We start from the raw sequence: 25,317 nt of genomic DNA, 5'->3' as shown, positions 1-25,317 counted from the left end.
GTTAATGCTCTTTAAAAGCAAATGGTAAAACTATATTTTTAGGCTTACATCTTAACTTCATTTTAGAAACTGGACCTGGAAACATGACTAACCCACCATTATGGCCACAATTAGATTTAAGGACATCTTTGCCATTTCAATAACCACTTGTAGTTTCTTGTCTTAGCATTTATCAAATAAGATCTCCCAGGGGGAGAACTGTAATGGCCTACAGCCCATCTTTCCTTGCCAGGCCCTAATGTAAAAGTCATTAGATGAGTACTGCTTATGTAATGTTGGGACACCCCTACTCCAATAGCTATAGTCTAGGGCAGACTGGGATCATTTGGTTAAAACCATGGCTCCCAGGTCTAGTCCTTTCTACTATTTATATCTCTAAACTTATTAACTTGTACTCCCAATGGTGACACTGCTGGAAAAGTTTATAAAACTAACCTAATGGCTTTCAAAACTCTCTGCTGCTTTTATTCATTTGTTTAATAAGACACTTCAAATTAGTTTCCCTCCTTATGCCCCACATTCAATCCTCTGTCTTGATTCCAGCAAACAGTACTACTCCCTGATGGACAGAGAAGACGTGATAAGGTCAGTGTCTCTCCTAAAATTCTTATACCAACACCATCAATCACTTAACACATCCCTCTGTCTTTCCTGAGCTTTCCTGAGCATCTCTTTTTTTCTTGCTTTTGAGAAAAAGCTTTCTGCCTCCTGTTCATGGCCTATAAACCTATTTTAAGTTCATCTAATCTAACTTCTCTACCTTCAATTTCTCACTCTATTTCTTTCTTCCCCATAGTGTAAAGTTAATAACTCAACAACTGTAATCCAAAAGCAGTATAAAACAACAATGACAAATTAAATGTCCATGAATTTGGGTCCTCTCCTTATGGAGTAACTTGTTTCAGTAATTCAATAACACTGATACAATAAATCTCATCTTTCTTACAAGCAGTCAAGAAAGAGAACATCACTAATACCAAACATATCCTGGAGTTTGCAGTATAACTGAAATGTGTGAGGATAATAGGAAGTGTTATGTCACACAAAGAATAGATTTTTCACTCAGAAAAATCTCCATCAGACATACTTCCTCTCTTTCTCTCGCCCCTAGTCACTGTATTTTGCCTCAAGATCTTGTAAGTACAGAAGCCTTCTTCTTCCTCCATCAATTATGTTGAAGGGTAAATATTCCTCTTCAATATAAAACATAGACCAGCCAAGATCCAACAGTAACCTCTTATTTATCAGAAATATCTTCCCACCCTACAAAGTTCTCAAGAGTTGCTTAGAAGATAAAGTATTCTCTCTATCATTACCCAAAACCTCCAGCCACCAAAGATTTGCCATTCAACTCTTCCTTTATACCCCCAGTTTCTCCAGGGAATACATGACCTCTCCCTGTTTACTGACCACCAACTTTTCCTTAATCCTTTGTAATGCATCTTTTCAACTGTCAATTTCAAACAACTTCCTTGAACTTCACCAAATATCTCTTAACTGTCAAAGCCAATGGGTTTGTGAATTTTTAATTTTTTCTATCTTCTCAAATTATTTTAAAAGTTGTTTTAAATTTTTAACTTTGGGGGGGTGATTATAAAAGCAAAGTTTAAAGGCAGATAAAATCTTTGGTTCATACCCAACTTGACTACTTAGAAATTGTACAGCCCTATTTAATTATCTCCTTTTATAGTCTATCATTTAGTGAAAATGCTGTCTACTTCATTGGATTGTTATAAAAATAAAGCAAATTAAAACATTAAAGCTAGTACAGAGTGACCAAACTTAGTAGGAGATTAATTTCATTTCTCTCACCCAAAGTGACAATGCTCTGTTATTCTCTCCTTCTTCCTTAGTTATCTTTCCTTTATTGTCTTTTCCTAATTTTGCCTCCACCTGTCTGCTAAATATGGGCACACACCAAAGTTAGTCAAGTCCTTGTACTCCTTCACCTTTTCCTCTTTCCCTCCTCTTCCTTTACTACTTCCTCTCCTTCTCCCCTTCCTCTTTCTTCTCCTTCTTTTTCCTTTCTCTCTCAAAACTCACCAACCTAGCCAGGGATTTAGCTCAGTGGTTCCGGCGCCTGCCTCGCAAGCCCAAGGTCCTGAGTTCGATCCCTGGTACAAAAAAAAAAAAACCTCACCAACCTAAAGATAAAACCTTTCTCCTGTTCTTCTGAGACTTTTCATCTCTTATAATCTCCATCTGTCTAAAAATAAATATTCTTATCTCTGAAATCTGCTTCTATCCAGACACACATTTCTTTACAAATGTTGCCGTTATTCTAGCAAGTAAAATTGCTCCAAAATGTTCTAGGTGCCTAGAAGATGAAGTCCACAGGCAGCTGACTTTGTCAAGTTTAAGCCTTCTTCAATCAGCTTTCCACCTTAGCTGTGCCTCCATTGCAACTGAGAAATACCAGGTGAACCCTGCTGCTTAGCCTTTGCTCTTACAGGTCCGGTTACCAAGAACCCTCCCCCAACCCCTCCCCAGTTTAAAGCTCAAGTTCCTTCTACTTCTCTCTGGATTCTTCTTCACTTGCCCCAATCTTTCCCTTTAATTGGTTGTGATGGTTATTACTAATATCACAAATTCCTCACTTCACATTCATTTCCTTAGATGGTTTGGTGAAGGAAAACAGGGACAACACTGGAAGAGAAGGAAAAATTAAATAATTGTGAAGTCTCTTGTATGTCCTTGTCACTGGGCTGAAAGATTTCACTATGATCCTGAGAGGTAATACTATTGTTGAGCATTTCATAGCTCCAGGTTTAGGAGTTTCATATTTATTTTATTTAGAAATCACTGGGTGTTGTTCTTGTTGTTGTTTTTATTACAAATTCCCATAGTACTTAGGATAGTTTGTGCCTAAAATTTTTCATAACAGAATCATACAGCTCTTCATCAGCTATTTTCTCTGTGTTCTTCTCATTTAGGCTGTCAGCATTTAGCCATGTGGGAGGCTGGGTCTCTAACTTTAGTCCATAAAGCTGTCACTGCAATCCTCATGGACAGTTTACAGTGACATGCCCACAGGTGTGTCAAGAAGAAATACATATAAGTATCATAGTCAAATACTTGGTAGCAATTTATTCTGCTTTCTCTGTTGCTGTAATTTTAATGAGCACACTGCACATTCTCATGTGGGACCTGCAATCCATTAGAGAATGTTGCTATCTACACTTTGTAGGCTCTTGCCTGTCACACAGCAATTTGCTGACAAAATGAAAACCATGCCATATTTCCCCAATGTGACAAGAGGTAAAATGGTGCAAACTTTTGTAAATGACTTACAGAATGAATGCTATAACCCATTTACACTTTTTTAAAGGAAGAACCACCCAAAATAAAAAACTCAAGTTATCTCATATTTTCAAACTACTAAAACATACTTGCTAACACAAATGCTGACATAATTCTCTCAAAACCTGAATTTCTCTCATTCTAACAATAGTGACTCTGAAAAAAAGGTGAAATGTAATTATTTCAGTTATTTACTTACAAATTTTTTCTCTAAAAGATATTTGGACAATTTGGCAAGAAAGTGAGTGCCATAAGCTAATTTTTATAAATCTTGCTATTCTGATTTATTTCTAGGCTGTAGGTCCTTTGAGCTAATTAAAATATATTCTTTCATTTGAGTTCTCTTTTTTGCAAAGTTTACAGAAGAGAATGTATAAAATACTTTCACAATAAAGTAAAATAAAATACCTTCACAAAACAATGAACAAAAAACTCAAGAAAGTTTTAACAGAAAAATTCATGCATTTACAGAGCTTAGATTTTATTTGCTTCACACTCACAAAATAATTTACTGCAATAATTATATGTATGTTACAGAAATCATTTCCCTCTCAAAGAAGAAACTCTTTCAGAATGAATGTGTCTGCATTGTCACCATGACAACTTTTACTCCTTCCATGTAGGAAATCTATTAACTTGAAACAATGTAAAGGAAGAAGTAATGTGAAAGAAGAAACAGCATTTGGTTCATCTCCAAATTGATATGGCAGAAAAAATACAGAAACCTGAGGAAATGATTGCATTGGTATTCACAGCACAGAAATATTGATCCAGGTAATATTACCTGCCAATGCCTTTCCAGGGAACACCTGGAGAAATAGCTTTCTATTGCGATTATAGAAGATCATATTGCCCAAGAAAATATAGGTTTTAGGTTTTGTCTTACTGATTTGACTATCTCTCGTGGTATATGTGAGCTTTCATTTTTGACTGGAGGTTGCTGAGATTCTTAGTGAATATATTATTTTGAGCCAGTTAAGTTGCCCCATATCTGATGTCAATAACATAGATGATGATTATTCCAGAGATGCGCATCTCTATTTCCCACATCTCTGTATCGTTGATTTTCTCCAAATTAAATATTGAATAAAAATAAACAAAACACAGCTGCTCTCAAATAGCTTCTTATCAGCGTAACTGGAATAAAAATGTTTCTGCAATAATTTAGTTTTACATAGAACCTTAGTTAAATAAAACTGGAATGTGGTGAGATTCTGATTTTATGGGTAAAAGCCTGTATAAGCTGTAGGTAGGGGAGATCCAATCCCCTGGGCCTAATGCACAGGTGCACTTGGTGCAGAATAAATCACCTACACACAAGGTTTGGTACCCAATGTTACCGTGATACACCCATCTGTATAAGATAATAAGACAAGGTCTCACTAAGTTGCCCAGATAAGACTCAAACTGTTAATCTTCCTGTCTCAGCCTCCCTGAGCGCTGGGATTAGAGGTGTATGCCACCATGACTGGCTCCTAATATACATTTTTTTATTTCTGTTTCTATACAAAAAATAAATCATGGAACAGAGAAGGCTATAGTTTACCCCACATACCTAATAGGTGGCAGAATTAGGCTCAGAATATAGATTTTCAGACACTGAATACTCTTTTATTTTTTAGCTGCTCCTCAATAATTTACAATGGACAAGTTACTCTTTTCTTTGACAAATCCTCAGCTTTCTAACCTACCAGCTGGTCATATACTACCTATACGTTCATTTATCCTGAGACTTAATCGAGGTACTGATTCTGTGATAAATCTGTGAGACCAAAAGTGACTCCATTTTGCTAATGTGAGACCAGAATGACTCCATTTTGTCCAAAATGGAGCAGTCTCCTTTGTTCTTTCAAATTAATGATTAAATGTGCTTAATCTGGGACAAAAGACATGATCTGTAACTCAAGATTCCTAAGCTCATTACTCAGCCATCAGTTTGCCCTAGAAACAAGTGTCCCGGGCCCACTATCTATAGGACAATCTGTTCACGCGCTGACTGTCCACACAAGGTGGTCATGACCATGAGTCAAGATGTCTGTTGACCATCAGTACGTGACAGTAGACCACTAACCTTTGTCCCCATTTTTCTTGTAAAAACCTATACGTAATCCCCTTCAACCCCCAATGAGCCTAGCCAATCAAAATTCTACACTTCATACTTGCTAAATGTTAACCAATCATATGGCTGCTAATGACTGAAGCTTGCTGTAACCTCTATAAAAACCCTGCTAATTTGGAACTCGGGGCTCTCAATCTCGATCCACTGTGTCGGTGACAGTTGAGAGTCCCTGCTTAAGCTTGAATAAACGACCCTCGTGTGCTTACATCGGAAACGGCCTCCTGGTGGTCTTTGGGACTTCGTAAACTGGGCACAACAAATCCTCCCTCAGGACCTCCACTAGATTATCTACCACTGCATGCAAATGTGGAAGAGCTAATTTTCTGTTCCCTTCCAGAAGCAGAAGTATTTCCTGTTTGCAATTTAAGGACTTCACAGAAGAGTGACTGCGCCCTCTCACACTGCTATCTCCTTGTATCCAGTCGGTCATGTTGGGTATTGGTATGTTATTTACCTCCCTGTAGAGGTTCTTTACAGCAGAGCTTCTGACTGTTTTAGTCACATGCCCAGAACCTCACTGGACCATGACTGGCACATAGGTGACCAGGAAATTTTTTCAGTAAGTAATTCACCCAGAGGACATTCTTACCAACTTAGTCATTCAGATATGCAACTTACTTTTCTAATGGGGGCAAGAGTTCAAAAGCATAGCCATTGCTTTCTATTTAACATTTCAATGTAAACTATGACTTTTTAAACTACAAAATAAACCCCATCATTTAGAGTTATTTCCTTCAGAAAGTCCTAGGCCCCAGTGGGGCTGAGGTCTCAAGGAGTCAATAAGATCTCCCAGGTGTGAGACTTGCCGTGGTCACACGTCTAGCACCCTTGCTTCAGCCAGCACCCAACTGCCTCCTACATCTGCTCTGCCTCTCAGCTTACTCCTGCCCAATGAGGAGCCAGAGCTGAACTGCACGCTTGACCACCAAGCCTGCAGGGAGTCTAAATGAGGCTTCCATTCCTCAGTCCTCAAAATGATGCTGCAGGTGCCATTTATACCTCCACCTGCTGAAAGAAATCCTCTCCAAACCAAAAATACTGTATATGGCTTCTTTCTCTTCTTTGATCCTTCAGTTAGGAGTTTGGAAAGGCAATAAATGACAGGCACAGATTTTTAAGTCAGACTGCCTGGATTTAGTAGAGCACCGTCCCCCACAGGTATGGAAACTTGAGCAAGGTATAGAATGTCACACTGCCTCCGTTTGTATTTATAAAATTGAAATAATAACATGGTCTGAGAATAAGGTTATCATGAAGATTTCAAATTATATAAAATATAACTTTTATGTACACATGTAATACGTGTACATATATTTATATATACACACACACATAGTACCAGGAATACGGTGTTTTCTGTTGTTTTCTATTGTTGTTCTTATCAGGTTGAATAAGAAGTCTGTTATTCATCTCATCTTCTACATCACTCACTTTTCCACAGATTCTCATTAAGTATAATTTATTTTAAAACGCAAAAGATCAAGAACTCACTACCTGCTAAAGTTGCCACTCATTTTTGCAAAGCTGTGTTCTAACATCTACAACTGCTATTAACTTTAAAAAAACATTTTCAACACTCTGCTCAAGTAAGTATAGCTAAGATTCTAAAACTCTTAATTTCTGAAAAATACATTAAAATAAAAGCTAAAGTGTTAACTTGCCAAATGAGAAAGTTTTTATTGGGAACACCTTTCCCAGTAGGATGTAAGCAAATGTCTTGAGAAGAATTTTAAAAAGAGTCACGATATTGCTCATTCACTGAGCCTGGGAGCTGCCGGGGATTTAGCTCAGTGGTTCCACCACCTGCCTCGCAAGTGCAAGGTCCTGAGTTTGATCCCCAGTACCAACAAAAAAAAACACTGAGCCTGGGAAGAAAATTAGTGAGATATTTTTTAAATAGCAATTTGTTAACAATAAAATTGCTTTCAAATGTGTATACATACATACACTTATAGTTTCACTTTTCACAATTATTCCTAAAATTATGAGTCATATTTAGATATAAGAATTATACTGCAACTTTTTTAAAAGACTAAAAAGCTGGAAATAAGCTAAAAGTATATTAATAGCTCACATATATAATTTTTGGTATGAATATACAATAAAATTTTCTAAATTTTTTAAAATAAAATGTATAAGATATTGAGTAGTTGTATAGAATACTGAAACAATGTAACGGAAGAAGATGTAGAAAATAAAGATGAGGATAATAAGTCCTAGAGCTACATAAAGATGGAAATTATTATACATACATGGTGAAAAAAGTATCAGATATGTAACAGGATAAAATGTTTGCTTAAACAGGATGTACGTGTATCTTATTTAAAATCCACTTGTATTACATTCATTGTGTTTAAAACACTGTTCTAAGCACTTTTCAAATACTAATTTCATCTTCACATTAATCCTATAAGGAAGTGACTTCACAAATAAAGACAATCTTGTACAGAAAGGGAAGCAAACTGCCCAGTGTCACACAGCCAGTAAGCAAACATGCCATGGTTTGAACTCAAGTATTCTGGCATCAGACTCTGTACTCTAAATTACTGATTTTTTCCCCTGATTTTTAACTATTGATATTTTTAAAAAATATTCTACTATGAATCTTATTATTTTTATTATAACAAAGTGATTTTAGTTGTGTGGCAGGTGATATAAAGGATAGCATTTCCTAAGCTCTTCTTTGCCAAAATATGTATTTAGTTCATGAAAAATGTCTTTTAGGTAAATAACCAATAGAGATATACAAAATTTTGATTTAATATTAGCTTTATCTAAATTCAATTAGCTCTCCTTTAAATGAACTGAATATAAGGTTTCCTGTTAACAGCACAAAATTGTGTTTTTTAAAAATTAAAATTAACTTTGCATCACAAATTTAGATGCTTCTTACCTAGACTATACTCTAGGTCGACATTTAAGTATGAATCTGAATCCTCCAATTGTCTACATAATATAAATAGAGTAACAGACGTACAACAGACAACAATAATTAGAGTAAAATTAATACTGAGGTTAGTTTCTGCCTAGGGCTAGTCTGAATATTATTTTTGGATTTGGTTGCATGGATATTTTTTAAGAATTTGATCCATCTATAGCAACAATCCTATTGGTGTCCTTAAGGAAAATATCATTATCACATAATCTAACTCATAAGCCAAAAAGCTAAAGGAAAATTTTGCTGCAAATGATGACAATGTACTTCTGATATTTAAAATATGTTTTGTGAAGAGTTCCAATGCTCTGAATTTTTATTTATAGACATCTCTTTTTTTAAACATGCCGCATGGTTTTTAAGTTAACCTTTCTCTAGAGCATTCACAATTATCATAACCAACACTTTGACACTGTTTAGCTGAATTTCAAGAATGATTGTTCATATATTCAGGGATATCTACAATAAAATCAATTTCCAAATTATGAAAAAAGCAGTCTTTCAAAAAGTTGCAACATAAATGCAAGGTGTTTTTCAAATTCAAAGCATTTCAATTCCCTCAAACACCTCTGAAAATGCACAAATCTACATTTATTCCTTTCCGATTCTAGATTAAGATTTATAGGTGCATATATCCTTTCTAAGTACATACCTTTCAAAACAGGAAAGTATCTTTCTTAATATATGTCATTGCTCTCAAAACTTTGTTATCCAGGGGCAGTTCACCCAAGGCAAGACCTTCAGGGTGTTTACAACAAACATTAAAAGTATGTCACTACTTATCAAGGATACAATTTTTCAACAAGTTCTTTGATCTGCATCATTTCTTTCACTTATAATTACCTAACTTGGTGAAAAAATTCCAAGAACATTTAAAGCTACCACATTCAAATTTAAATGCCACAGGTGCCCTCTCTGAATTAACATTTATGTTGAAATAATTCTGTTGCACTTTGACTCTGTGATAGGATGTTAAATGGGATTCTTCTGGCCTTGCTTTAGGCTGAAGGCCTTTAGAAAGCAAGTACTAAACACACTCAAGTTCCAAGATTGCGATGTTTGCCCTTTGTCCTGAGCTATTGTCCAAGCTATGTTTGCCCTTTGTTCTGAGTTATTTATACAAAGCCAAAACCCTTTGGAATTTTCTGAGTGATGAGAGTGTCATTTGTTATTATAAAAACTGCTTTGCATTATACCTGAATTTACGCTAGCAAGGTAATTTATGATTGTGGGGTGGGAGACTGGCTGGCCAACTGGAAGATGGGAACTGGCTAACCACAAAGCCAACCATGCAATTAGTGGGTTGGGACTTTGATCTCCAATTTCTGCAGAAGGGAAAAAACTAGAGATTGAGTTCAGGCATGTGGCCCATGATTTAACCAGCGTTGCCTGTTAAATGAAACCTGGATTAAAATCTCCAACAGTGGGGCCGGGGATTTAGCTCAGTGGTTCCGTTGCCTGCCTTGCAAGCGCAAGGTCCTGAGTTTGATCCCGAGTACCAAAAAAAAAACCTCCAATAGTGAAGGTCAGAGAGCTTTCAGGTAGGGGAACTTGATGTGCTGAGAAAGTAGAGTCCCCCATACGCAGAAGCTTAGCACGTAAGCCCCTTCTAGGTTTTGCTGCCCTGAGTATCTCTTCATCTGGCTGCTTATTTTGTATCTTTTATAATAAGACAGAAACTGCAAGTGTCTCAGTATCCACGGGAGTTGCTTCCAGGATCTCCTAAAGATACCAAAATCTGTGGATACTCAGGTTCATTATACAATATGCTATAATATTGCATATACCCTATGTGCATCCTGTATTTTTTAAATCATCCCTAGATTATTTATCACACCAAATCAATGTCAATGCTATGTAAGTGGCTATTACACTGCATTATAATGACTAGAAAAAATTCTATATATTTTCAGAATATTCATAATTTTTTAAAAAAATCTTTTCCATCTGCAAATGGTTAAATCCATGGATGCAGAACCTGTGGATACAGAGGGTCAACGTACTGTAGTACTTTCCTGAGTCCTATGTCACTGTAGAAAATGTTTAAACCTGGAGAACTGTGGAAACCTCAAATTTATAGCCAAGTTGAACAGAGGAGCAGGTAGCTGAGGAACACAGGATTTAGATGTGACATCTGAAGTAAGGGCAGACATGTGAGACCAAACCCCTGAACTTATGATGTCTACATGAACACAGGGTACTGTCAGAATAGAACTGAATTGTAGGATACCCGGCTGGTGTCAAAATCCACTAAACAAACCCTAAGAGGAGGTGCTAAAGACCTTTTTTTCACAACCCTGACCTGGACACTCACCTTAGAAGTTGGAGGGTCTGGGAGAAGCTGGTAATCCTTGGGGTTAAGGAGTAATTTTCTTGTACTCCAGGCCCAGGGAAAAAGATATCAGAGAGATTCATGTGTCTCCTAGCACTAATATGGCCTATTTCTGAGAAATATAAAGAAGGAGAGACTCTGGCTGGGATCTGATCTGACAACTTACCTGAGAGTGGTCCCTGAACCAGGGACACACCATAGTCATAGAAGGTGTGTAGCAAAGGGCATTCAGCTGGGTCAGATGGGAGCCACTCTTGAGAGGGCTAGCAGGAGCATTGTAGCTCTGCCCAAGAGGATCTTTGGGAGGCAAGGTGGCAACACTAGCATTGTCTCAGGAATAAGGATGGAACCAAAAGTGACCTGCCAAAAGAGATTCATTCGCCCACATCAAGGGAACAGCATGGGGAAGATTTCCAGCAACATTGTAGCCATAGGCGGGTCTCCAAGTAACCCACAAAAACATCCTGAGCTGGAGAGTCCCAGAAGAGTTGGGCATGACAGTCAATTATAACTTTTCCTGCTCTTACCTCCTTAACCTGTCATTTGCTGGAAAAATCAGAGGTAGCCTAGAAATCTCCAGGAAAAAGTCAAAGTGCTAAGTAGTGAAATAAAGACACCAGCCAGAGCCTTTTTCCTGCCACTGACCTGCAGCAGCCCAAGTCAGGAAAAAAGGGGCTCCCACTCAGTATCAGAAGGTTTGGTTATTGCCCTGGGCTGAGGAAGACTGTTTCAGGGGGACTAGACTTAACCAAATGAATTTGTTTTTAAATAAATGATGGCAGGAAAATCATGAGATATTGCTCCTATTTCATCAAAGAGAATGGGAAGGGGTAATAAATCCCTTAGAATTGTTGCTAAAAATGGCTGGACACTTTGAGGAAATCTAATCATTCAGTGAGAAGAGTATTTTCCCAGAATTTACTAAAATTGCTAGTATATATTGAGCTGTATTATGTGCTACACGCATGTAATCTATATACTAATCCTATGAACTACAGGTATTATTGTTATTCACTTTTGCATTTGATTATTTTAAAGCCCTGAAACTTAGAGAAATGAAATAACTTACCAATACTACTTCTGACTGAGGGGCACATCAGAGATGGTTTCAGCAACCAGATCTCACTGACAGCAGAAGCAGTAACCCTATTAATGTAACGTGTTGACTTGCTCATTGGATAAGAGTTTTAAAAATCAAATGGCAAGTGGTGTAATGATGGTTAAGCCCATGGGGTTCCTTTTGAAGTTTCCACCATATGCTCAGAATGATTAGCTTCTCCCATGACTCTGAAGGACGAGGAAGGTGCATGTGGGTACGCCTCTGTCGTTCAGAGGGCTAATGCCCTCATGTTTTCTCACCTCTGTCTCAGGACCACTCCTGCTGACAGTCTAGTTTTCCCATTAATGCATCTCCACCTCCCTGCCAACATGACTTGTCATACAACTTGATCACAGCAAATCTAAATCAGTGCCTCTAAGTGGTTACCCGCTTTACCACTTGACAGAAGGGGAAATATTTAGTGAAAGAATACATAATGTACAATTTTCCTCTTACAGCATTAGTTCTACCAAAGCCTAGTTTTACAATAATTTTTCAGTTATATACCTCTGGGCTTCAAATATATTTTATTATTCATTTATTCTTGAGAAATGAAAGGAAGTCTGACATCTCTTGCATATATGCATAAAATAGTTTTTTTCTACTGTTGTTTAGTAGAATAGTTGTGGGTGTCATCTATTATCATTTTGTCATTATCATTATTATTATTATCCTCCCTGTAGCATCAAATTGCCATGACAGCTATGACCAGGCGAGGGGTTTGCAACACATGTGACATTCAATAAGATTTATTGTGTTTTGAGGCTGTGAGCTCCCCTCAGGACATCAAAGCCATCTATGTGTATATCTATACACATTTCCCTTTCCATTCCTAAGCTCCCCAACATGAACTTTATATGCAGTCAGTGACACAGCTGGGACTCCTTCAAAATGAATGACTTCATAGTATGTAACACATACAGGGATTATTAGTGTTGTCTCCAATTATCTCCAATCCCAAGGATCATAATAAATGAAGTCCTGGAATAATGAAATAATAAATTTTCATTTAGTAGGAGTTGTAATCTGAATATCCTTAAGACATGCCATCATTCTCATGGTTGAACTTCTTAGGATATGGGTGATATTGCCTTTGAATGTCCTCAGGGCTGTCAGTAAGATTAAATCTTCAGTCTTTACTGATGTAAATTCTTAACTCAAGGGAATATAAAACACTCTTTGAGAAACAAAAGGTGACAGATAAAAATGGTTTAAGAAGTCATTTTTTAGAGCTATATTAGCAACTGATCTCCTAATCACTTTTTTACCAAATTGAAAGTTCCTTGAGATTAAGTACCTAACAAACACAATGCCACAAAGTAGTCGTGTTTCATTAATATTAGACTTCTCAAAACAGAAAGTAAAGTGACAAACTGAAACAGTATTTAAAGCGCTATCAAGGAGATTCATTTATATATCAACTTTTCAGTGCTCGGAAGTTGAACATTGTCCTTAAAGTTCTTTGGGGTTAAGAAGCTCTGCTATTCTAAAAGTCCAAACCAGCAAAGATCATGGTCTGGATTCCCCACTAGCCAATAACTTTACTCCTCAGCTGAGTTCCAAGCCTTCCCTCCAACCCACAACTCACTGTTCTCCATTCTGCAATAAAGCTCTGAATTACTGATTTTGTTCTTATCTGATTCTCAATCTCCCATGACTTATCAAATATTGATTGTAGTTAACTTTTTTGTAAAATTATCAAATAAAATAAATAAAGCTTTATTACACACTGAGCATTGATCATTATTTGCTCTGGGAAAGCATTCTTTCCAAGGTAGTGAAATCTAAAGTTAATTCCTCATGCTTTTCTTTCCAGCTGATGTCACTTTTTTTTTTTTTGAATGCCATGGCCATATGATAAATTTTGCATTAGTTTTCATGAGGATATTCCATTGCATTATTAAAATTTTATTACATTATATAATTTTAAGTACAATGTTCTGATGAATCCTTCAAAAATCAAAAATATTAGGTATACAGATCTTCTCCCATCCTGAAGGCTCCAATAATAGTTTAAAAAAATGTAGCCATTTATTTTTGCTTAATTCTTCAAATTATTCTCTGAATATATGTTTTGGATAAAAATAGATTTTACAGTTTTAAATGAATGACTTCAATATAATAAAAATTATCACTATCTTATATATGAATATATATAAACTTTATTAGTGCTTCCACAAAATTGCTCATACAAAAAAAAATAAACACATGGGTAGGGACCAACCAAGGCATTCCTCTGCTTCCATTAAAACCAGTATGGAAGTTTTATTACATTTTATTCAATGTCTATTTCCTAACATCATCAAAAATTGACTAAGATCTATATAACATATAATATAAATGACTACAGCATTAAATGACACTTCCACAAAGTACTGATTTAACAATCTATTTCTGAAAGCTTACTTTTACTTGAAAGAACACCCGGTCCGACATGCATTTGTATTTCCTATGTTCAGAATGTTTTTCTATATTCACAGCCAAGGACAAGATGACAGATATACCTCACACCATTTTGGCCATTTTATTCTTCCACACTAAAAATATTCCCAGTAATGAGTGTACATACATACTACCCTAGTAGGAATTAAATATGTCCTGAAACATATACTATTTATTTAGCTGTAGCTCCATTTTTTTTCTTTATTTTGTACACTGAATAATTTCGATCTATAATAGCTAAAAGGAATTTACATATGAAAGAACACACCAAAATTTGTCAGATTCAGCTAAAGTTGTTTTTTAAGAGTGCAGAAAAATGTACAGTGTTTAATGTATGTAATAGAAAAAAAAACAAAGGCTAAAAAAAATTAGCTAAACAACCATCTCAAAAATTTACAAAACAATCAGTAAAATAAATGCAAAGAAAGTAGAAAATTAGAGTTATTGAGGATGAGGACATAAATTAAAGAAGCAGAAAAAAATGAAAATTATAGATCAATAAATATAAAAGATGGATCTGAGGATGACTCTAAAATTTGTAATTCCCTAACTCCAATGAAGAACAAAAGAGAGAAAGGGAATAATGCTAGGAATTAGAGGAGACATCACTACAAATCTATAAATACTAAAATTATGACAACATAATGAAATTTATAATAAATTTAAAAATTAAATTAAATGATAACTTTCGTAGTAATGCAACAACAAAGTTGACACAAATAAGAAAGTTTTAATAGCCCTACAACTAAAAAAGAAATTAAACATATAATTTTTTAAATTTCCCCAAAACTCTCAGACCCAGATTGTCTCATTGGAAAATACTGCCAAACATTTAGAGAAAAAAACAATCTCATTTTACATAATGTCTTCTAGAGAACAGATAAGCAGGGAACTTTTCTCAACTTACTTTAAATCATCATAAACTTGATAATACATTTACACAAGAAACGGATGCAGAAGAAAAAAATACAGGTCATTTTCTCTTGTGAATATAAATGTAAAAACCCTAAATAAAATACCAGTCAATCTTCTCGAGTAGTATATAAAACAACTGATACACTTGATCAGTTGAGGATTTCCCCCTGAAGGTACAGTAATTTGGGTTATAGAGTAGTGTAAGGGCTTAAAAAAAAAAAAAACCATGAATTACTCAAGTTGTTTAGTAAAATTACGGACAACTTATGAAGCAAGAATTTTGGGAAAAAAAACATATTCCATGAAATAGTGAATGAAAAAATAAAACACACCCTGCAGAATGAAATGAGAAACAGATAACACCTATTTTTCTGAGGTCACATAATTTGTGTGGTTAAAAAAAAACTAAGCCAAGATATTAATATCAAGTAACCCAAGGTTACTAGAGCCTAAAGTTTTGGCTGAAGCAAACTTAAATTCTCTTAACAGTAAAACACTTTAAATTAAAAGCCCAAAGAATTCCTATAAACAAAGTTCCATGGATTATAAGTTCCAAAAAATAACCAGAATATAGAAGGATTAGAAAATAGCAAAATCAAAGATTGATAACACTGTACTTAGCAGACACCTAATATAAAACAACTATGTTTAAACTGATATATGAAAAAAATTCTTTAAAGAATTTTAGATTGTTTTAAAATAAATGCATAAACACTGGCAGATTAAAAACTAATAAAACTTCAGAAATTGCAAACTATGTTTATTAAATGTGAAATAAAATGAATAGGATAAAAGACAGATTATACATAGGTGAAAACTGAATTTGTGAAATGGGATGTAAAGACATTACTCAGAAGTACTATACAAAGCCTAATTGTGGTCAGAAAACATTGCATAAATTATACAGATTCTGTAAAATTTTCTGAGACTTTTCTTCTAACTGACCTACTGCATGATCAAGTTCCACAAAGATTCCGTGAAGCTTAAGAATACTAAGTATTCCTGCATTGCCAGTGTTCTGCATTTTTCCAGTATATCAAGTAGCTAAATGTGTTGCTCATATATTTATTTTCCCCATATGCTTATTTTTCCATTTTCCTTTTTCTTCTATGAATCACTGTTTTCTTCATTTTGACATTAAGTTATTAGATATGTCACAATATATTCCTGGAAAATTGAACATTCTTTGTTATATAGTATATGATCATCTAAATTGATACAAAATAATCATGTCATGAAATAACACGCCCACTCATGACAAATAAAAACAAATTCTTACTTAACTATGAATAAAAGAAAATTCTTTTGCGTCCAAGAAAGATATATAAAAAAAATAAAGCACATATTTAAACTCAGAAACAAGAGAGCAATGCTTTCATTATTACTAAAATTAAACATGATAGTAAATATTCATGTCAATGCAAATAACAAAAACAATATGACTTAAAATATATAAGAATTGAAAATGAAGAAACAGAACTCTTATTATTTACAGATGAAAAAACTGTCTATAAAGAAACCTGGAAGAAAACACATATAAATTATTCAAATTATGAAGATATTTTAACCAGTTTGCCAGATATGAGCATATTATATAAAAATCAACTGCCTTCCTTTAAGCTAGCAAGAAATAATCATAAAACTTAGTTTAAAAAAACAAATAAACAAGAATTTACAACATTTCACACAAAATATAAAGAACCTAGATAGTGGCTAGATATAGCTTATACAGCTTACAGGAAGTCACTGTTAAATTTTCACGAATGATCTGAATCACTTGTTAAGTACAACCTTGTAAAAATAAATTATATAAGCCCACAGTTGAATAATTATGCTACTGGATCTTACAATTATTTATTAGACTAAACTTACTGAACCCACTGTTTCTGTGTGGTGGGAATACTATATGATAGTGTGCCACTCAATGCCTCTTTCCAACTCCACATTCAGTGATACAACCTTAGTGATTTGCAATTGGTCATGGTAGAAGAATTTACAGCATGGAACTTAGCAAACTCTACAAATAGTTTCCCTTCTTCCACTCTTCATGGAGTCTACTGTCAACAATTTACTACATATCAACAAAGGAAAAAAATCTATCAAAAGACCCAAAAGACCATTGTGGAGAAAATTATCTTTAAAATAATTTCTTGAGCACCTATTATGCAACAGACACTGTTCAGGAAGTAACCATACAGATAAAATAATCTTTGTTTTCACTTACAATGTATCAAGAGGAAACAATATATAATAGTGAGTTAAATAGTATAGAAGTGACAAAAATTATTCCAGAAGACAAGAGCACAATTATAACTAGTGACTAGTGAAAGTTTGAAAACATTTAGAAGAAAATACAATATAATACCCTCATGAGCTCAGTTCGAAGAAAGGTTCTTAAATAAGAAGCAAAAATACAATCCACACAAGAAAGAAACCTCTGAAGTAGGCTGGATGAGAAAAACTTTGATGAGAAATGGTTACAACTAAAGATGAATAATGAGAGGGATAAAAACTAAATAAAGAGGGAAAGTGGAAGACAGTCACAGATTATATCCTGCAAATCTGTAAGACATAATTCAATCACAAATTTATCTTTACGTAGATTAGCAATCAAAATCCAAAAATTTTTTTTAGAATTTGATTATCTAATTCTAAAATTTACAAGAAACAGCAATGGTGCAAGGATAGTTAAGATTTCTAAGAAGACTAAAGTTGGGAGTTCTTGCCTAATTAACTTGATTAATTGAAAAGTTACACAGATTAAAAAATATAGCATTAGCATAAGGATAGAGTCCAGAAATAGTCTTCAAAAATTTGGAAAACTGACATTCCAGAGATAGCAGTAGAGATCGGTGAAGGGGACAAAGATTATAAACGCTAGTGTCGGAGAAAGCTTTAAAACAATTAGAAGAAAACACAAGGCAATGTCCTCATGACTTCGGTTTGCAAAAAAATTCCATTAGAGAAAAGAAACGTATGATGTCTGGGGTTCGCTTTGGGGGAAGGGTAGTGAAGTGTGATTAGAGGTACAATCGAAGTAAGAGTAACCATGGATTGATGGAATCTACACAGTTACAGTGGAGTCGCAGGTACCTGGGGTTCACTCCACTACTCTCTACTTTTGTATGCATCTGAAATGGCTGCAAATTTAGAGAAAATATTCAAACATACACTTTTTAGAAAAGACTCATATCCAAAGCATTTAAAGAACCCCTAAAATTTTAATAAGAAATAAAAGAATTCAATAGCAAAGAAAATGAACAGATGTATGTATTCTACAGATGAGGATTATTAAAGATTAATGAACATATGAAAAGATGTTCAACCTCATCTGTAATCAGGAAATTAAAATTTAAACCACAAAGAGATATCACATTACATACACTGGTAAAAATTTTAAAGTCTGTGAACCAGTACTAACTGATATGCAGCTGGTGGTCATGTAAATTACCACAACCAATCTGAAAAAAATGCCTATCACCTACAACCCTACACGTTGACTCCTAATTATATCTTTTATTTGTATTTATGTGCACAAAGAAATATGATGGAAGAATATTCTTAGCAACAATATTTGAACTGGTAAAAAATACAAACAACTAAATTTTCTGCTAAAAACAATAGAGACATTTGTTGTGAAAATTTCCTACAATACAGCAATGGAAATGAACAGTAACATTGACACATGTCAGAAAATAAAGTTGAGTGAAAAAGCAACAATACATTACATGGATATGATTCTACTTACATAAAATTCCAGAAAGACAAAAATGTTAATTAAAATAAATTTATTAAGTGATAAAATTATTAAAAAACAAAAGATTTAAAATGTTGTGTATGGCATTTTCTATAGTTGACATATTTCACAATACATATATTGTTTTTTAAGAAGCTGATGCACTCAGCTTTGGCAGAAGAGATTTTTTTGCTGAAATATGAAGTGCCATCTATAATGACTACTATGATCGAGAAAACTACCACTATGTTATTAGAATCCCAAAACCCATGGAACAGCACAGAGCTAAACCACAGAGAGCAACAAGTGAGAAAATATTTGGTGGGAGAAAATGGCACATGTCTTCATCATGTCATAAAACACCTACCGTATCTTTCACTTGGCAAAAAAAAAAAAAAATTAAAACTCTGGAGTATTCAACTGTCTCTCAATTGTCTTCCTTTTCCTTTCAGAAGTACAATTCTAGTTGTTTTCATCTGGAGTCAAATGACATAATGAATGCAGGGTTCCACTCTCCCTGGGTATACCTCACAACAATCTGTTACCAGCAGAGCCTGTCTAACTGAAAAACCTCAACATGTTAACACTATTAGCAGGGGAAAACCCAAGCCAAGCTGAGTTTAATAATAAAGTTTAGAGGCTTGAGGGTAACAGCGGACTCAATTTAAAGGAAGGTTAAGATAAACAGCGATGAATGGAAAAATCAATACTCAGTGCTAACCCTAGAGGAATACAGTTGTCTCCCACCTGCTTTCAGGTTTCTTAATTCAGCCCATTTCTATGTTTATCTATTTAAAAGTTGCACTGTGTCTTATTTGCTTTTTATTGTTTCTCTCTGTGGATCACCAATTTCTTGGGGAAAGGAATGACATTCCATTCATCTTCAAATGCCCACCACTAGGCATACAGTAAGTACTTAATAAATAGTAAGTTAATAGGTTAACAAAGACACTGTGAATATATGGCCATTCATCTACTCAACTCCTTTGTTTTCACAGGTAAGAAAAACAAGACCATTCATATTTCTTAAAATGCCTAGCGGGTTGTTTGCATTCTTACTATACCAGTTAAGAATAGCAGAAATAGAACCAATAAGATACACACACACATACACACACACACAGAGTGGTTACTGTGAGAAACTGGTTCACACAATTTGGGAGACTAAGAACTCACAAGATCTGCCATCTGCAAAAGGGAGGTCCAAAACAGACAGTGGTAAATTTAGTCTAAGTCCAAAACCCTGAAAACCAAGGAGGCTGATGCTGTAAATCCAAGTTCAAGGACCAGAGAAGACAAGTGAGACATCCCAGCTGAAAACAGATAGCAACAGGAAACACTTCCCCCTGCCTTGGCCATTTATTCTATTTAGCTTTTAATAGATTGGATGATGCTTGCTCAGACCAGGGAAGGCAGTGTGTTTCACTAAGCCTGTGGATTCAGATGCAATCTCAGCTAGAAACACCATCATAGACACACCAGCAGAAGTGTTCAATCTGCACACCCGGCGGCTGGCCAGCCTGGCTCACAAAATTAACTACCACACTTATTGTTAAAAGGCACATATACAATATTACATTCTTAAAGAGTGTGGGTTTTTCAAATTGTAAACTAATTATTTCTTTTTATTTTTTTAATTGTAACTTTATTTGAGTATAATTTATTGAGCAGATAAGCAGCACACACACTCATAGCAACCCTGAATCCAAGACCAGTCTAAACATAGCTACAAGAATATCATTCCAAAAGAATTAAAAGAATCATACCACAGAGATATATGTGTACCCATGTTTATTGCAGCACAGTTTGTAATAGCTAAAGCTTGGAAACAGCCCAAGGGCACATCAACTGGAAACTGGATAAAGAAGATGTGGGTTTTCTATAAAATGGAGTACTACTCAGCCATAAAGAATGAGAAATTGGAGTCATTTATAGCTAAATGGGTGCATATTGAGGCCATACTCTTAAGTGAAATAAATAGGACACACATGTGTAAATACTGAATAGTTTCTCTAATGTGAGAAACTGAGAGTGTAAATAAGGACTAAAAGGATTAATAACTAATAATTGATACTTTGAAATAGGAAAAGGTCCAAAGGGGTAGGGGTAGTGGGAGGAGATGAGGAAAGGAAAGAAGGGAAAGGAAAAATTATGAGAAAAGAAAAAAAATGGAAATGAAGTATGTAAATAGGGAAGGGTGGAGGGGGTGAAGGGCGCATAGGTAATGGGACAAGCTAAGAATCAAGATATGTAATACTAATGCTATACCATGGAAGGCTAAATGTTACTAATTTCCTTGAGAGATCTTTAAAACAAATGACAGCTGCCTAATACTGTTTTTACCTTTCTCTTTTCATGGTCTGGACTCTGGAAATTTCTTCTTTTTCATGATCTCAGTTACAAAAGTGAAAACATGTTGGTTGTAGCTTATCCAACTAGATGTTTGCAGCAGGATTTTTTTTTTTAGATGTAGTTTCTCATGATATAATTCATGGATGTTTAATTTGTCTTCTAAAAGTATAGTGATGGAAAAATAGGGTCATTGTTATGACTATGTGAGCCAGAAGTCTTTGGAACTTCTTTGTGGAAGGAGTTTGGAAAGGTTTGAATATGTCAACTAGAGATACCCTAGAATGTTTTAAGCAGAGGTTAAAGGACAATTCTGATGGGAGTTAAGAAGACCAGAATACTGATAGGAGTGCAATGAGTAAAGACTGTACTGATGAGGTTTCAGATTGGAATGAGAACTCTATCAGGAATTGGACTAGAATCTATGTGTGTTACATTCTGACAAAGCCTTTGCAGAAGACTGAGACTAAAGGTTATGGACTAATTAACCTGGTGGAGGAAATATCAAGACAGCCCAATGTTCAGGCTGTAGCATGGATACAGTTGTATGCTTTTAGATGGATTTTTAGTGAGAATCAAGAGTAGAAAATTTAAGTTTGTCCAGAAAAGAAGTACAAGTAAACTTGGGGCCAAAGGATGTATACATGCTGAAGAGACTAGCACTATTTTTAAAACATCAATTAGTTTGAACCAGGCCAAGAAGAAATGTCTTAAAGGTCTCTCAGGGATCAACAAGACCCTACCACTGCAGGCTGAAGAATACAGAGTATAAACATTTCATGTGCCAAGACAGCCCTTGACCACCTGCTTGAGAAGGATGGCCTAAGGAATTGGCTTCCCTAGATTTATTTCACCATGCTCAGCCATCTAGGCACTCAGAACACACTGCAGCCATGGTACAAGTGGCTTCATCCTGGGTACTGCTTGAGTTAGAAGCAGACCTTTGTTGTCCATAGGAGGAAGAGGAGGAGAAGGAGGAGGAGGAGTAGAAAGAGGAGGAGGAGAAGAAGAAGAGGAGGCACAAATTAATGGTAAAGAAAGTATGGTAGTTATACACAATGGAATACTACTCTGTCGTAAAGAATGATAAATTTGAGTCATTTGTAGGAAAATGAATGCACCTTGAAACCACAATCTTAAGTAAAATAAATCAGACACACAAGCTTAAATATCACAATGTTTCTCTTATATGAGAAACCCAAAATATAAATAAAGAGCAAAATAAAAGATAGATAATAGCAAATAGGAAGATACAGATCCCTTACAAAAAGGAAAGGGATCAAGAGAAGGATTACAGGGGGAGAAGGAAGGAATGATAGGAAAGGAAGGGTATGAAAAGAAAATTTAAATGTGTTATGTGTATACCAACCCCTCACAAGGAATGTAATCATTACATACTTCAAACATGTAGTAATAAAAACTGTTTTAAAGAACTATAAAAAGTAAATAATACCAAAATATAAAAATCCCTCTTTTTAAAACTTTTGATAAAGTTTGACATAAAATTTATAAATTCACCAGGAAACTTAAATTGAAGGAGAAAAAAAGTAATACCTATTGGCTGAACCCTGTCCAGTCTATTACCCTTCACCCATCAAGGCACATTTTTATTATAATCTACTCAGCCATTCCTGAAGGCGAAAGAAGAAATTTAGAAGTAAATGTCAGAATATGCTTTTTTGCTTTAAAAATTTTTTCTTCTGAAAGATTAAGAGAATTATCTGCACCCCTAAAGACCATCACTGAAAAAATATTTGGATGCAAATCACTCGATAATCCTGGGTCTCCATAAGGTTATCTGTTAAGTAAGGAAATTCACTTTACATATGATACATTATGACTTGTCCGTGAAGTGCTCTGGAGACCATCAAAAGTCTATTTTCAGACCTGGCACACTACTATGGATTAATTCTAATCTTGAATATTGATTGATTGATTGATTCATTCATTCATTCATTTTCCTCATTCCTTTGTTGCAGATACTGGAATGTTGGAAGTGTTATGATATTTTTTAAAAAACAACCTACCCCTAAATAAGCTGATTATTGACAGTAAATACCAAGCACATACTTCATAGATAGAAAATATAAAAGTATATAACATCTAGTTTAGACCTAACAAAAGAGTGCTAGAACTCTGGACTCACACTTCCAACTTAACTCTACATTTGAAGAATTTCATTAGTACCATTTGTTGGGCATACTGACAACCAAGGAAAAGGTACGAAAACTTAGAACATAATCTCCTATATTCATTTAATCATTGTTAAGAAATGTAACTGAAATGTGACAACATGACATTCTGTGCTTTTCCAGGTAGTATACTAAGAAGGAAACATCTTTTATGTAATACTCCTAACAAAATGCAGCATCTGAGTCCAATCATGAGGAAACATCAGATAAACCCAAACTGAGGGACACTATATCACTCATTGATTCTCTTTCACAATGGCCAAGTTAAAATAAAAAGCTTAATAACTGTTTGAGGTTAAAAGAGATTTAAGATAACTAAATGTAATGTGTGATTCTGAATTGCATCTTACACCAATAAACAGTTGCCAGTGTGATCATTAATGGAATGGTTGCCAAAATGAGTGAGTTGACTATAGATTAGGCATTAATATCACATCAGTGTTAAATATACTTATCATTACAGTTGTGTTTTTGAACAAAAATTCTCTTGTTTTTAAAAAATAAAGCTGAAATATTCAGGGCTATATACAAAATAATGTGCACATACAAAGAGAAAATGGTAGTGCAAATATGGTAATGCTAAGTCTGACTTTGGGGAAGTTTTTGTACTTTTTACTTTTTTCTGTGAATTTTAAATTATTTCAAAAAAAAGATAAGAAGATAATTACATAAATACATATTTGTCAGTGAGCAATCTGGGAATGAAAGATATTTAGGCAGACACAGTACCTACCCTCATTAGTATAACCAAGAGACAGATTTTTTTAAAACTCAAGTATATAACAAACAATTATAAATTGTGGTAAGTGCTATAAAAAGAAAAAACAATCCTCAAATAAGAAATAATGCAAGTGAGCAGAAAGGTTTCAGGGAGAAGCACTGATGTAAAGGTCACAGAGCATCTCTTGGAGAAGGTAACATAAAAGCAGAGGCATGTGGAAACTCAAGAGAAAAGCAACAATGATGTATAGGGCAGCATATGCCAAGGTCAGGATCTGGGTTCTCAGATTTTTAATCACAATCTAAACTTACAAGGAAAGAGAGGGAAAATATGGCAGCAGAGTAACAGAGTAACAGAAGTATAAAATCAGAATGGACTATGGAATAATTTTGGATAAGCTCCAAACAAGATGATAATACTGTAAATGGATAGAAAACAAACACAGCAAGGAGCAAGCCAGTAGTTCAAGACAAAGTTTTTCATTTGAGTGAAGGTGAGAGAATAATCACAAAACCAAGAGGTGACAACCTGTATAATAACAGCTTCACCTGATATGATCACAGTTAATATGCTTTACTGTGCAGAGGGCGGAAAAGAACATGGATCCACATTAATTTGTATTGACACCGAAGAGTCACCACTCTGGGTGTCAACTTTCAAAAGGAATGAATGGGGCTCCAAAAGCCTCCATAACCAGATAATCCTTTGATTCCACCAGAATCCATGAACTCTTTGTCAAGAATTGTAGCTGTGTAACAAATCTAAATTTGGAGTTCTATCACACATGTAATTGACAAAAGCTTAGAAACACCATCTGTTATATTTAAACTTCAGAAATTTTCTCTAGAAATGATTTTCTTCTCAAAGAAAGAGATCACTTAATACAAGTTTAGTAGAATAAAGAATGAGATGTTCCAACAAACTTCCGTCAACATTTTATTCCCTGAAATACATCTGAATACACAAATTATCGCAGTATTTCATTACTGTATGTCCTTAGACTCGTGAAAAGTTTCAACACTAATCAATATGAGAATAAAGATGAAACCCTCTCTCATTGTTCCTGTTTTCTACCTCAAAGTGAGATGAGTTCAATTTAACATTTACCCCAATCTCCGTATTTTTTCATTTAGTCCTTTAGTCTATTTTCCTAAAATCCCACGAGTAGGAGCTTTCA

At 34.8% G+C, this 25,317-nt stretch overlaps 1 protein-coding gene and 1 pseudogene across 4 annotated transcripts in view; both read right to left on the bottom strand.

The window, feature by feature from the left end:
• The window catches only part of Tmem117 (transmembrane protein 117), a 569,660-nt gene that overhangs the window by 328,762 nt on the left and 215,581 nt on the right, over positions 1–25,317 (bottom strand). The window lies entirely within an intron of this gene.
• LOC147821496 (small ubiquitin-related modifier 2 pseudogene) overlaps positions 3,478–25,317 on the bottom strand; it is a 99,392-nt pseudogene continuing 77,552 nt past the window's right edge. The window contains exon 1 of the transcript XR_015446951.1: positions 3,478–25,317. This exon is cut by the window's right edge and continues 77,552 nt beyond it. The product of XR_015446951.1 is annotated as a small ubiquitin-related modifier 2 pseudogene (transcript).

The sequence above is a fragment of the Heterocephalus glaber genome, unplaced genomic scaffold (genome assembly GCF_053883595.1).
Source record: "Heterocephalus glaber isolate CG9 unplaced genomic scaffold, H.glaber_assembly_v1.0 deba00001733, whole genome shotgun sequence".
Lineage (NCBI taxonomy): Eukaryota > Metazoa > Chordata > Mammalia > Rodentia > Bathyergidae > Heterocephalus > Heterocephalus glaber.
The sequence above is the reverse complement of the archived record's forward strand: the minus strand, read 5'-3'. Positions and strand labels throughout refer to the sequence as shown.